The sequence below is a fragment of the Triticum dicoccoides genome, chromosome 6B, assembly GCF_002162155.2.
Source record: "Triticum dicoccoides isolate Atlit2015 ecotype Zavitan chromosome 6B, WEW_v2.0, whole genome shotgun sequence".
NCBI classification, from domain to species: domain Eukaryota; kingdom Viridiplantae; phylum Streptophyta; class Magnoliopsida; order Poales; family Poaceae; genus Triticum; species Triticum dicoccoides.
In genome coordinates, this window is record NC_041391.1 from 552,324,059 (window position 1) to 552,339,575 (window position 15,517).

Sequence of the window (15,517 nt, forward strand, 5' to 3'; positions counted from 1 at the left end):
AAGACGCCCGACTGCGGCATTTCTTTTAAAGCCCTTTATGTGGTGTCGCTAAGACGCCAAACTGTGGCATTTCTTTTAAAGCCCTTTATGTGGTGTCGCTAAGATGCCCGACTGTGGCATTTCTTTTAAATCCCTTTATGTGGTGTCGCTAAGACGCCCGACTGCGGCATTTCTTTTAAAGCCCTTTATGTGGTGTCGCTAAGACGCCCGACTGTGGCATGCTTGTTATTTATTTCATAATTTTGATACTACTATGTTATTGCATATTCATAAATAACATGCTTGCACGCATCAGAGTTTTATTTATATTTTGTGACTGACGTCATGAGCATAAAATATTTTCAGCACATCATTGTTATATTATACCTGTGTTCATAATGTTTGCGAGTACATTCAAAGTACTCACTGGCTTGTCCCTGGCTATTGTCTTGGCCAGATTTTTCTTGCGCGGAGAGGAGCGACCGTGGCGACAGTCCTGCAACCTAAGCAACGGTGATAGCAGCCTCGCGAAGATAGGAGTTAACCTGGTCAGCTGTTGCTGTGGGTATTAGAGTCCCATAGACACTGATGATCCATAAACCGCTTCCGCCATCAATCATTAGAAACCATTTGTTGTACTCACGGGCCAGAATGGTCTTGTACTACATATTTTGTATTTTTCTTGGAATTTCTGTATCAAGTTGGTGCCTCATCAGCTAACAGTTATCATGGGGCTGGTGAGCACAAGGGCCATTTTCTGGAAATTAACACCCGGAGATTCGGTCCCCACATCCCCTCTTTCGTCTCCGTCTATCGGTAACTTTACTTGGAGCTAAATTTTTATTCACCACATGATATGTGTTTTGCTTGGAGCGTCTTGTATGATTTGAGTATTTTATTTTTATTTTACCACAATCATCCTTGCTTTACACACATTTTGGGAGATACACACATGAATCGGAATTTATTAGAATATTTTATGTGCTTCACTTATATCTTTTGAGCTAGACAGTTTTGCTCTAGTGCTTCACTTATATCTTTTTAGACCACGGCGGTGGTTTTATTTTGTAGAAATTATTGATCTATCATGCTTCACTTATATTATTTTGAGAGTATTTTAGAACAGCATGGTATTTTCTTTGGTTATAAAATTTGTCCTAATATGATGGGCATCCAAGTTGGGTATAATAAAAACTATCATAGAAAGTGCATTGAATACTATGAGAAATTTGATGCTTCATAATTGTTTTGAGATATAAAGGTGGTAATGTTAGAGTCATGCTAGTTGGGTAATTATGAAATTGAGAAATACTTGTGTTAAAGTTGGCAAGTCCCGTAGCATGCACGTATGGTAAAAGTTGTGTAACAAATTTGTTGCATGGGGTGTTCTTTTGATTGCCTTCTTTATGTGTGATGGTCGGGATCACGTGATGGTTAACTCCTACCAACCCTTCCCCTAGGAGCATGCGTAGTAGTACTTTGCTTCGAGGGATAATAAACTTTTGCAATAAGTATATGAGTTCTTTATGACTAATGTGAGTCCATAGATTATACGCACTCTCACCCTTCCACCATTGATAGCCTCTCTTGTGCCGCGCAACTTTCGCTGGTATCATACACCCACCATTAACCATCCTTAAAACAGCCACCATACCTACCTATTATGACATTTCCATAGCCATTCCGAGATATATTGCCATGCAACTTTCCACCATTCCGTTTATTATGACATGCTCCATCATTGTCATATTGCTTTTGCATGATCATGTAGTTGATATCATATTTGTGGCAAGGCCACCTTTATAATTCTTTCATACATGTCACTCTTGATTCATTGCATATCCCGGCACACCTGCGGAGGCATTCACATAGAGTCATATTTTTTTCTAAGTATTGAGTTGTAACTCTTGAGTTGTAAATAAATAGAAGTGTGATGATCTTCATTATTAGAGCATTGTCCCAAGTGAGGAAAGGATGATGGAGACTATGATTCCCCCACAAGTCGGGATGAGACTCCGGACTTTATGAAAATAAAAGAGGCCAAAGAAGACTGCCAAAAAATGAGAGAAAAAGAGAGAAGGGGCAATATTACTATCCTTTTTCCACACTTGTGCTTCAAAGTAGCACCATGATCTTCATGATAGAGAGTCTCATATGTTGTCACTTTCATATACTAGTGGCAATTTTTCATTATAGAACTTGGCTTGTATATTCCAATGATGGGCTTCCTAAAAATGCCCTAGGTATTCGTGAGCAAGCGAGTTGGATGCACACCCACTTAGTTTCTTTTGTTGAGCTTTCTTACATTTATAGCTCTAGTGCATCCATTGCATGGCAATCCCTACTCACTCACATTGATATCTATTAATGGGCATCTCCATAGCCCGTTGATACGCCTAGTCAATGTGAGACTTTCTCCTTTTTTGTCTTCTCCACACAATCCCGATCATCATATTCTATTCCACCCATAGTGCTATATCCATGGCTTACGCTCATGTATTGCGCGAGAGTTAAAAAAAGCTGAAGCGCGTTAAAAAGTATGAACCAATTGCTTGGCTGAAATCGGGGTTGTGCATGATGGGAGTATTTTGTGTGACGAAAATGAAGCATGGCCTATATGATTTTGTAGGGATATGCTTTCTTTGGCTATGTTATTTTGATAAGACATGATTACTTGTTAGTATGCTTGAAGTATTACTATTTTTATGTTAACATGAACTTTTATCTTGAATCATTTGGATCTGAACATTCATGCCACAATAAAGAAAATTACATTAAGAAATATGCTAGGTAGCATTCCACATCAAAAATTCTGCTTTTATCATTTACCTACTCGAGGACGAGCAGGAATTAAGCTTGGGGATGCTTGATACGTCTCCAACGTATCTATAACTTTTGATTGTTCCATGCTATTATATTACCCATTTTGGATATTTATGGGCTTTATTATACACTTTTATATCATTTTTGGGACTAACCTATTAACTGGAGGCCCATCCCAAATTGCTGTTTTTTGCCTATTTCAGTGTTTCGCCGAAAAGTAATATCAAACTGAGTCCAAACGGAATGAAACCTTCGGGAGAGTAATTTTTTGAATAAACAAAATCCAGGAGACCTGGAGTAGACGTCAAGAAGCAAACGAGGAAGCCACGAGGCAGGGAGGCACGCCCTAGGGGGGTGAGTGCGCCCCCCACCCTCATGGGCCCCTCGTGGCTCCCCTGGCCGACTTCTTTCGCCTATATATACTTGCATACCCTAAAAACATCCGGGAGCACCACGAAACCCTATTTCCACCGCCGCAACCTTCTGTACCTACGAGATCCCATCTTGGAGCCTTTTCCAGTGCTCCACTGGAGTGGGAATTGATCACGGAGGGCTTCTACATCAACGCTAAAGCCTCTCCGATGAGTTGTGAGTATTTTACCACAGACATTCGCGTCAATAGTTATTAGCTAGATGACTTCTTCTCTCTCTTTGAATCTCAATACAAAATTCTCCTCGATCTTCTTGGAGATCTATTCGATGTAACTCTTTTTGCGGTGTGTTTGTCGAGATCCGATGAATTGTGGGTTTATTATCAAGTTTATCTTTGAGAAATATTTGAATCTCCTCTTAATTCTTTTATGTATGATTTGTTATATTTGCAAGTCTCTTCGAATTATCAGTTTGGTTTGGCCTACTAGATTGATCTTTCTTGCAATGGGAGAAGTGCTTAGCTTTGGGTTCAATCTTGCGGTGTCCTTTCCCAGTGACAGCAGGGGCAGCAAGGCACGTATTGTATTGTTGCCATCGAGGATAAAAAGATGGGGTTTATATCATATTGCTTGAGTTTATCCCTCTACATCATGTCATCTTGCCTAATGCATTACTCTGTTCTTATGAACTTAATACTCTAGATGCATGCTGGATAGCGGTCGATATCTGGAGTAATAGTAGTAGATGCAGAATCGTTTCGATCTACTTGTCGCGGACGTGATGCCTATATACATGATCATGCCTAGATATTCTCATAACTATGCACTTTTCTATCAATTGCTCGACAGTAATTTGTTCACCCACTATAATACTTACGCTATCTTGAGAGAAGACACTAGTGAAACCTATGGCCCCCGGGTCTATTTCCCATCATATAAGTTTCCGATCTACTTTATTTTGCAATCTTTACTTTTCAATCTATATCATAAAAATACCAAAAATATTTATCTTATTATTATCTCTATCAGATCTCACTTTCGTAAGTGGCCATGAAGGGATTGACAACCCCTTTATCACGTTGGTTGCGAGGTTCTTGTTTGTTTGTGTAGGTACGAGGGACTTTCCTGTAGCCTCCTACTAGATTGATACCTTGGTTTTTAAAAACCGAGGGAAATACTTACGCTACATTGCTGCATCAACCTTTCCTCTTCAAGGGAAAAACCAACGCATGCTCAAGAGGTAGCAACAGTGAGGCGAGGGGACATCGACAGCGAGGCGATGCAAGGGGACGGAGACGGTGAGGTCGAGGGAGAGAGCGGCCGGTGGGGTTGAGGCGACACCGACAGCGAGGCAAGGCGAGGCGACGGTGATGGCGACAGCGAGGCGAGGCAACGCAATGGCGACACGACGGCGACGACGAGACGAGGCAGCACAGCAGCCTGGTGGTCTGGCATCATCGAGAGAATGGGGAATTTGGGTGAAATTTTTGAAGTCCAAGCTTATATACAAACACCTTTAGTCCTAGTTGGTGGCTCAAACCGAGACTAAAGGTCACTTTTGGCCAGCCGAAGCGGCGGGAAGTGCAGGCCTTTAGGCGCGGTTGGTCGCTCCAACCGTGACTAAAAGGGTGCCTTTAGTCGCGGTTGGAGCCACCAACCGCGACTAAAGATGGTGTGCTGCCAAGCAAGGGGCGCGGTGGATGTTTATTCCCACCTCGCTAATTGAGAGGAGCCATCACCTGTTTATTAGCCCCGGCGCAGCCACTGCATCGAGATCCTCTCTAATGCAGGCCTTCTGGGCCTACCTCACCCGCGTTGACCTGTTGGGCCTACTGGGCCTTGCGGGCCTGCATCCTGGCCCAACTACAGGTTGGGTTTCTAGTTGTATGCACGCCGTTGTGGCCCAGTAGGTGGGCTTTTTAAATTTATTTATTTCTCATTTTTTTTGTTTTCCGCTTTATTAATTTCTTTTGTTTTGAGTTGTTTTTTTTGCTTTAGTTAGAGTTTCTTTGTGAATCTTTTTGCTTTAGGTAAAAAAATTATAAACTTTCTGTTAGTGCCAGTAGTTTTCAAATTTGAATAGTTTAAATTTAAATTATTTGAAATTTCTGTGAATCACTAGTTTGTGAATAACTTTACTTTAAAAATAGATTTTTAGCGATTCTTTTTTCTGCTATTTAATATTAGTGTGTTTTATCATTATATTCAATTTGGTAATTCTTTGATTATTTAAAAAATGAAATCCCATTGTAACAGACGAGTTTTCGTCAAAAACCCTGATACTTCGAAAGAGATTATCCATTTTGTACACGAAGTGCATCCAGATTTTCCCATAACCCTGTCAACTTTTTTAGCACATGCTACGTGGGTGAAATGATGATACCATGCCAACTTTCAACCTTTTAAGAGTTCATTTGTAGTTCTTTTCAATTTCAGGGTCATTTAGCTCAAAAAAATCAGTAAATGCATGAAAAATAGCAAATAAAGTCAGAAAGGGTTGAAAATTTCTTTCTACATAATATTTCTTCGCATTTCAAATGCCAAAACACATAAGTACCCTAACTATTACAAATATTCCCTCCGGTTTGTTTGAAGTGGCACTTTCTAGATATATAAGTCTGGAAACTGACTAGAGAAGAAAGTGATGACAGTGAAGCCGGTCACATCCCAGAGTGGGATCTTTGGGTATAAAACTTTTTCTGGACGTGTGTCCCTTTGCGCAGTAACCATGGACAATCTTCATCATTTAACTGGATGCTCGGGTAAATATTCACTGTGAAGGGAGCAATTTCATGAAACTTTTCATAATCTTCTGACATGTCTGTCTTGTCCTCCACTCCCATGATGTTTCTTTTCCCTGAAAGAACTGTGTGACACTTTGTCTCAGCATATGATGTATTCTGTTCCTTATCTCTTCTTAGTCTAGGCTAGGTAGACATGTCCTTCACGTAGAAAACCTGCGCCACATCATTGGCTAGGACGAATGGTTCGTCTGCGTACGCAAGATTGTTGAGATCCACTATTGTCATTTCGTACTGTGGGTCTTCTGTTACCCTACCTCCTCTCAGATTGACCCATTCGCGCCGAAACAAAGGGACCTTCAAATCACGTCCATAGTCAAGTTCCCATATCTCCTCTATGTAACCATAATATGTGTCCTTTGGCCTATTGGTGTTTGCTGCATCAAGCGGACATCATTGTTTTGGTTGGTGCTCTTTTTATCTTGGGCGATCGTGTAAAATGTATTCCCGTTTATCCCGTACCCTTTGAAAGTAAATATATTCAAAGATGGTAACTTGGAGAGCAAGTATAGCTCATCTTCAACAGCATCGTAATGCATGAGACGTGTCTGCAACTAACGGGTGAAAGTCCCTGTTTGTTCATGTGTAATCCAGTCGTCAGACTGCTCCAAGTATTTGGAGCATAGAATATTCTTGTGTTCCTCGATATACGGATCCAACAAGGAGGAATTTTGTAGAAATGTGTAGTGTGCTTGAGTGAGAGAATGCCTGTCCATACATATTATTGCTTTCGGTCCTAGCGTGACTTTTCCACCCAGTCTGCCCTCATATCGCGATTCAGGAACACCAATCGGCTTAAGGTCAGGAATAAAGTCAACACAAAACTCAATGATCTCCTCATTTTCATGGCCCTTAGAGATGCTTCCTTCTGGCCTAGCACGGTTATGAACATATTTCTTTATGACTCCCCTGAATCTCTCGAAGGGGAACAAATTGTGTAGAAATACAGGACCTAGAATGGCAATCTGTTCGGCTAGGTGAACTAGGACGTGCGTCCTGATATTGAAGAAGGATGGTGGGAACACCAACTCGAAGCTGACAAGACATTGGACCAAATCATTCTTAACCTTGGTATGATTTCTGGATTGATTACCTTCTGAGAGATTGCATTGAGAAATGCACATAGCTTTACAAATGGCTAATCAAACGTTTTTTGGTAGAATCCCCCTCAATGCAACCGAAAGCAGTTGCATCATAATCACGTGGTAGTCATGAACTTAAAGTTCTGGAACTTTTTCTCTGCCATACTTATTATTCCCTTTGTATTCGATGAGAAGCTAGACGGGACCTCCATACTGAGCAGGCATTCAAAGAAGATTTCCTTCTCTTCTTTGGTAAGAGCGTAGCTGGCACGACCCTGATGTATGCCGTATTTTCCGTGCATATGTTGCTGGTACTCCCGTGCCTCCGGTGTATCTTTTGTCTTCCCATACACGCCCAAGAAGCCTAGCAGGTTCGCAAAAATTCTTCATCACGTGAATCACGTCGATTGCAGAGCGGACCTCTAGTCTTTCCAATAGGGTAGGTCCAAAAATATAGATTTCTTCTACCACATGGGTGCACGCTTGTCAGCGTCATTCGGAACAAATTGTCCACCAAGACCCTTTCCAAAGATTACTTTTAAATCCTTGACCATATCAAGTATATCATCACCCGTACAGTGGCGAGGCTTCTTCCGGTGATCTGCCTCACCTTTGAAATGCTTGCCTTTCTTTATTACGGGATGCCTGCTCGGAAGAAATCAACGATGTCCTAGGTAAACATTCTTCTTACATTTATCCAAATATATACTATCGGTATCATCTAAATATTGTGTGCATGCGCGGTATCCCTTGTTGTACATCCTGAAAGGTTACTGAGAGCATGCCAATCATTGATGGTCACAAACAGCAACATATGTAGGTCAAATTCCTCCTATACGTGCTCATCCCATGCACGTACACCTTTTTCATTCCACAGTTGTAAGAGTTCTTCAACTAATGGCCTTAGGTAGACATCAATGTCGTTGTTGGGTTGCTTAGGGCCTTCGATGAGCACTGGCATCATAATGAACTTCCGCTTCATGCACAACCAAGGAGGAAGGTTATACATACATAGAGTCACAGGACAGGTGATATGATTGCTGCTCTGCTTCCCAAAAGGATTAATGCCATCTGCGCTTAGACCAAACCATGCATTCCTTGTGTCATCTGCAAAGTCCCGCCACATTCTCTTGATTTTTCTCCACTACGACCTGTCAGTGGGTACTCTCAACTTCCTATCTTTCTTACGGTCTTCTCTGTGCCATCGCATCAACTCGGCATGCTCTTTGCTTTGGAACAAACGTCTCAACCGTGGTATTATAGGAACATACCACATCACCTTGGCAGGAATATTCTTCCTAGGGCGCTCGCCCTCAACATCACCAGGGTCATCGCGGCTGATCTTATAGCGCAATGTACCGCATACCAGGCATGCATTCAAATCCTCGTACTCACCGCAGTAGAGGATGCAGTCATTAGGGCATGCATGTATCTTCTGCACCTCTAATCCTAGAGGGCAGACAAACTTCTTAGCTTCGTACGTACTGTCGGGTAATTCGTTGTCCGTTGGAAGCATCTTCTTTAACATTATCAGCAAATTTTCAAATCCCTTATCAGATACAACATTCTCTGACTTCCATTGCAGCAATTCCAGTATGGTTCCCAGCTTTTTCTTGTCATCTTCACAATTTTGGTACAACAATTTCTTGTGATCCTCTAACATGCGCTGCAACCTTAGCCTCTTCTTTTCACTTGTGCAGTTTCTCTTTGCATCGGCAATGGCCCGATCAAGATCATCAGCGGGCTCATCTGATGCCTCTTCTTCAGCTTCTTCCCGCATTGCCGGCTCAAGTTCTTCCCCCATTGTTGTACCATCATATTCAGGGAACCCATGGCCAGGATAGATGTCTTCATCCTCTTCTTCTTCATTCTCTTCCACTAGGACCCCTCTTTCTCCGTGCTTTGTCCAACAATTATAGGCGGACATGAAACCGGACTCAAACAGGTGGACATGAATGGTTCTTGAGTTAGAGTAATTTCGATCATTCTTATAGTCAGCACATGGACAACACATAAAACCATTCGCCCGCTTGTTTGCCTCAGCCGCAAGCAGAAGAGTATACACGCCCTTAATGAACTAGGGAAAGCATCGATCATACATCCATTGCAGGCTCATCTTCATTACACAACACCGAAAAGACCAAATTAATACAAGTTCATACATAAAGTTCATACAAACTTATTCTCATAAAACAACATACAAACTCTCTAGCTAAAGCATTTAAATGCAACAACAAATGTGATCAAGATCGCAACTATGGTAACAATTGATCCAACGGCATAATGATACCAAGCCTCACTATCAATGGCATATTTTCTAATCTTTCTAATCTTCAAGCGCATTGCATCCATCTTGACCTTGTGATCATCGACGACATCGGCAAAATACAACTCCAGTTTCATCTTATCTTCCTCAATTCTTTTCAATTTTTCTTTCAAATACTCATTTTCTTGTTCAACTAAATTTAACCTCTCGACAAGAGGGTTGGTTAGAATTTCTGGTTCACATACCTCCTATATAAAAACATCTACGTCACGTTGGTCGGCATAATTGTCATAAACACGAAATGCAACAAATAGTTATAAAAGAGAATATATACCACATCTGAATCATAAACCGGACGAGGGTCGACGGGGACGGATATCAAAACCATGCCACTATGTATAACAAACAACGTACGGGTAAGAAAATTATACAAGTAACTATCTAAATCACACAGACATGATTATCTTTTTCATAAAAAAGATAAGAACAAGAGGCTCACCAAGGTGGTGCCAGCGACTGGATGGTGCGGGCGATCGGTAGTGGTTACGACGGGGATGAGAAGGCACTAAGTAAACCACACCTTCATATGAAAACTAAGAAGTTAATTTGAGCTCAAGTTGCATATAAATCAAATAAACTACCACATATAAATACTCCCAAACTAAAACCCACAAATCACTATACTTATAGAGCACTGCAAGAGCTAATCTAGCAATGCGAGATGAAAGGACAAAGTTGCTAACCTTTGTGAACACTTGGATCGATGGGGTGCCTTCAAATCTTGACAGATTTTGGCAAAAATGGAGGACGAGCTCTAGAGGAGAGGAAAAAATTAGAGAGGAGAGGAAAGGGGAAGAACAGAGAGCTCACAGGCTGGACAGAGGGTTTATATAGGAGCATCTTTAGTCCCGGTTCGTGACACAAACTGGGACTAAAGGTTAGCCTCTAGTCCCAGGTCGTGACATGAACCGAGACTAAAGGTTCTAGTGGGGCTCCATCCTGACACCAGCCTGCCACCACCCCTTTAGTCCCGGTTCGTGTCACTAACCGGTACTAGAGGTTCAACATGAACAGGGACTAATGATGACTGCACCCCTAGTCGTTGGAACCGACACTAATGGTCACATTAGTGCCTTCCCGTTTCCAAACCAGGACTAATGTCCCTCACGTAAAGTAGTTTTTCTACTAGTGAACACATAGAAAACAGAATCTATCAAAAATAGAACAGTCTGTAGCAATACGTAAACTTCATATACTTTTGTAACTCCAAAACTTCTGAAAAATTTGGAAAACCCGGGTAATTTGTATATCAATATTATGTAAAAAATCCAGATCAAAATCACACTTCTGTAATGTTTGAAAATTATTTTACTGGGCACAGAAGTTTCTGTCTTTTAGCAAGATCAAATCAACTATCACTGTAAGCCATCCCAAAGGTCTTACTTGGCTCAAACACTAAACAAAACACCAAAACAAAATTACTGCAGAAGTAACAATGTGAATACTCATAAAAACAAAAGGTAAGAATATTGGGTTGTCTCCCAACAAGCGCTTTTCTTTAAAGCCTTTTAGCTTAGCATTGATAATTTTAATGATGCTCACATAAAAGATAGCAATTGAAACGAAGAGAGCATCATGTAGCATGTGAAAAACAAGTTTAAGTCTGACATACTTCCTATGCATAGGCATCTTATAAGGAAACAAATTATCAAGACAAGAAAAAACTAGCATCTGCAAGGAAGAAGAAAGAAACAATAGCAACCTGAACATAACGAGAGGTAATTTAGTAACATGAAAATTTCTACAACCATATTTCCCTCTCTCATAATAATTACATGTGGGATCATATTCAAATTCGACAATATAGCTATCACAAAAAAAATTCTCTTCATGATCCACATGCATGCAAAGATGACACTCTTCCAAAATAGTGGGATTATCATCAAATAAAGTAATGACATCTCCAAGCCCACTTTTATAAAAATTTCATAAGATTGATCATTATCTAAAGTAGTGGGACAATTATTACCTAGAGTTCAAACTCTTCCAAACCCACTTTCAATATAATTGAAAACATATTCATCACGAGGCTTAAATAAATTTTCAAGATCATAAGAAGCATTATCACCCCAATCATGATCATTGCAATAAGTAGCGGACATAGCAAAACAAGCATCCCCAAGGTTGGGGTTTTGCATATTATTGGCACAATTGACATTAATAGAATTTATAATAACATCATTGTAATCATGATTTTGATTCAAGGAACTATCAAGTATGGGTGCAATAGTAATAATTTCATGTTTAACATAAGGAACTATAGCAAGTTCATCTCCATAAGCATAATTTATATTGGCATCATGGCCATAAAAATAGCAAGCATCATGTTCATCAAGGGAGGATATCTTAATCAAATAAAAGGAATCATAATTATCTATAGATTCATGCACATCATTATTTTCTTCCAACACCATGGTCATTCTCTCAATAAATTCCTTAACATAGGCATTATGAGCATAATTTTCATAGCAATATTTAAGTATGTCAAAAATTTCAGATTTGTCAAGAGTAATATCATACTTTTCAATCAAAGAAGCAACTTAATAAGCACCCTTAAAAGAAACAAAATCTTCAATTTTTTCAATATCATAGTAACTATAAACACCCTTTTCATAAGAATATAAGATTTCATTATCATTAAACTCACATAGGTAAGGAAGGTGTTTTTTAGGGTTCTTAGAGCAACAAGTAAAACCACAAAGTTGACAAACATTCCAGGCATAACATAGCAAACAATTTATTTGATTCCATAATAGTCTCCCTTTTTGAGACAAATAATGACGCACAAAATGAGCATGCTCATCTAAAGATTTTCCCTCAACTAAGCTAGTTGGGGTTTCAGCACGAGCACATATGGATCGAAGATGATCCAAGTAGAAAACTTTAAGTGGATCCATAAACCTTTTTGATTCAAATTTTCAATAAACGCAAAATTATACCAAGCTAACAAGCAAACAAACCAAGTAAGACATAAAGCAAACGGAAAGAAGGCAAATATTTTGTGCTTTTGTAAAAATGTTTTAGAAGTGGGGTAGAGGAAAACGAGAGGCAACTAGCAAATAATGTAATGCAAGAGATGAGAGTTTATGATGGGTAATTGGTAGGCTTGATGTAGAACCTCCCCGGCAACGATGCCAGAAATTCTTCCTGCTAATTCTTGAGCTTGCGTTGGTTTTTCCCTTCAAGAGGAAAGGGTGATGCAGCAAAGTAGAGATACGTATTTCCCTAAGTTTGAGAATCAAGGTATCAATCCAGTAGGAGCTACACGCAAGTCTCTAATCTATGCACCTGCACAAACAATCAAACACTTGCACCCAACGCGATAAAGGGGTTGTCAATCCCTTCACAGTCACTCGCAAAGGTGAGATCTGGTAGAGATAGATGTAGAACATAACTAAAACATAAAACAAAATAAAATTAAATAAATTGCAGGAAGGTATTTTTTGGGTTTTTCGGTTTATAGATATGAAAATATATGATGGAAAATAGACCCGAGGGCCATAGGTTTCACTAGAGGCTTCTCTCTCGAAAGAAAATAATAGGGTGTATGAAAAAATTACTGTCGAGCAATTGACAGAAAAGCGCAAAGTTATGATGATATCCAAGGCAATGATTATGAATATAGGCATCACGTCCGTGTCAAGTAGACCGACTCCTGCCTACATCTACTACTATTACTCACCGCTATCCAGCATGCATCTAGAGTATTAAGTTCATAATAACGGAGTAACGCCTTAAGTAAGATGACATGATGTAGAGGGATAAACTCAAGCAATCTGATGAAAACCCCATTTTTTTACCATTAATGGCAAGAATACAAATACGTGCCTCGCTACCTCTACTTTTTCAGTGGGTGAGCAAACCGCACGATTGAACCCAAAACTAAGCACCTCTCCCATTGCAAGAAGAACCAATCTAGTTGGCCAAACGAAACCGATAATTCGAAGAGAAATACAAAGATATGAAATCATGCATATAAGAATTCAGAGAAGATTCAAATAGTATTCATAGATAATATGATCATAAATCCACAATTCGTCGGATCTCGAGAAACACACTGCAAAAGAAGATTACGTCAGATAGAACTCCAAGAACATCAAGGAGAACATTGTATTGAGGATCAAAGAGAAAAAAGAATCCATCTAGATACTAGCTATGGACCCGTAGGTCTGTGGTAAACTACTCACACTTTATCGAAAGGGTAACAGAGTTGATGTAGATGCCCTCTGTGATCGAATCCCACTCCGGCAGGATGCCGAAAAAGGCCCCAATATGGGATCTCACGGGAACAGAAGGTTACAGTGGCAGAAAAGTATTTATCTGGACGCTTCTGGTTGTTTGGGAATATTTAGGAATTTATAGGACAAAGATTAGGGTTAGGGGACCTCCGAGGGACCCACAAGCTAGGGGCACCCCCCTATGGCGCGCCCCTGAGGATTGTCTTCTCCTCGGGACTCCTCTGACTTCATCTCTAAGTCCTACAGGTGTCTTCTGGTCCAAGAAAAATGATTGTGAAAGTTTTATCCCGTTTGGACTCCGTTTGATATTCCTTTTCTGTAGAACTAAAAAACGAAGGAAAAACAAAAACTGGCACTGGGCTCTAGGATAATAATTTAGTCCCAAAAATAATATAAAATAGCATATTAGTGCATATAAAACATCCAAAACAAATAATATAATAGCATGGAACAATCAAAAATTATAGATACGTTGGAGACGTATCAAGTCCCTAGATACTTAATGATTGATGGAGGTTCACATTTATTCATGGTGCTTAACGTAAAATTCTTGTTAAATATGATGTTAATCATAGAATTGTGTCTCCTTATCATCCTCAATCTAGTGGTCAAGTTGAATTGAGCAATAGAGAAATAAATTTAATTTTGGAAAATACATTAATAAATCTCAAAAGAGTTGGTCTAAGAAACTTGATGATGTATTATGGGCTTACAGAACTACTTATAAGAATCCTATGGTTATATCCCCATATAAAATGGTTTATTGAAAAGCATGTCATTTATCGCTTGATCTAGAACATAAAGCGCATTGGGCAATTAAAGAAATTAACTATGAGTTCAAACTTGTCGGTGAAAAGAGGTTATTGATATTCGCTTGTTAGATGAGTGGAGAACCCAAGCATATGAAAATGCCAAGCTGTTTAAAGAAAAGGTTAAAAGATGGCATGATACAGGAATTCATAAATGGGAATTCAAAGTGGGTGAGTATGTTCTATTGTACAACACTCATTTCAGTTTCTTTGCAGGAAATCTTCTCTCTAAATGGAAAGGACCATACATCATCGAAGAAGTTTATTGTCCCGGAGCTATCAAGATCAATAACTCTGAAGTCACTAATCCGAGGGTGGTCAATGGACAAAGAATTAAGCATTACATCTCATGTACATCTCTTAATGTTGAAACTAACATTGTTCGAACTATGACAAGAGAGGAACACATAAGAGAGACCTTCAAGAACACTCCAGAACCCTGAAAGGTATATGTATGTGATAAGGTAAGTAAATCGACTCCAAAAATTCCATAAAATATTTTATGTCCGTTTTGGAATATTAGAAAAAGTACCAAAATAAGAAACAGCCGAGGGGGCACACTAGGTGCCCACGTGGCACCTAGGCGTGCCCACCCCCTGGGTGTGCCCTGGCAGTTCATGGGCCCCTCGTGTGCCTTCCCGACTGTGTTTTCTTCTGGAATACTTGTTTTGCAAGATAAAAATTCTTTATATATACTCCCGGACGCTTTGTTCACCATATCATAGAAATATCCTCTCTTCTAGATTTGTGCTATTTTTCTAAAAGATGTAGGTCACCATGGCTCAACCAAGCTCCTCGAAAGACAAGTTCTATGAGAAGGTCATCAGCACCTTCCTTTCAAAGGTGACGAAACACCCTCAAGACATTGAGATGCGTGAGGGAGTGCTTCACATCCGGACGTCCAAGGGCCCAAGAAGACCGGAAGCGTGGAGGCAGGATCGAGGAAGTGGAGCAAGAGATCTTCAAGTGCCAAGGGATGGTGGAACACGGACTCAATGCCAACCACTCCATGATCACGGAATTCACCTTTGAGCACGCGATGGATGGGAAGGAGATTGGAGACATGTCACGCCTAAGATGCGACCCTA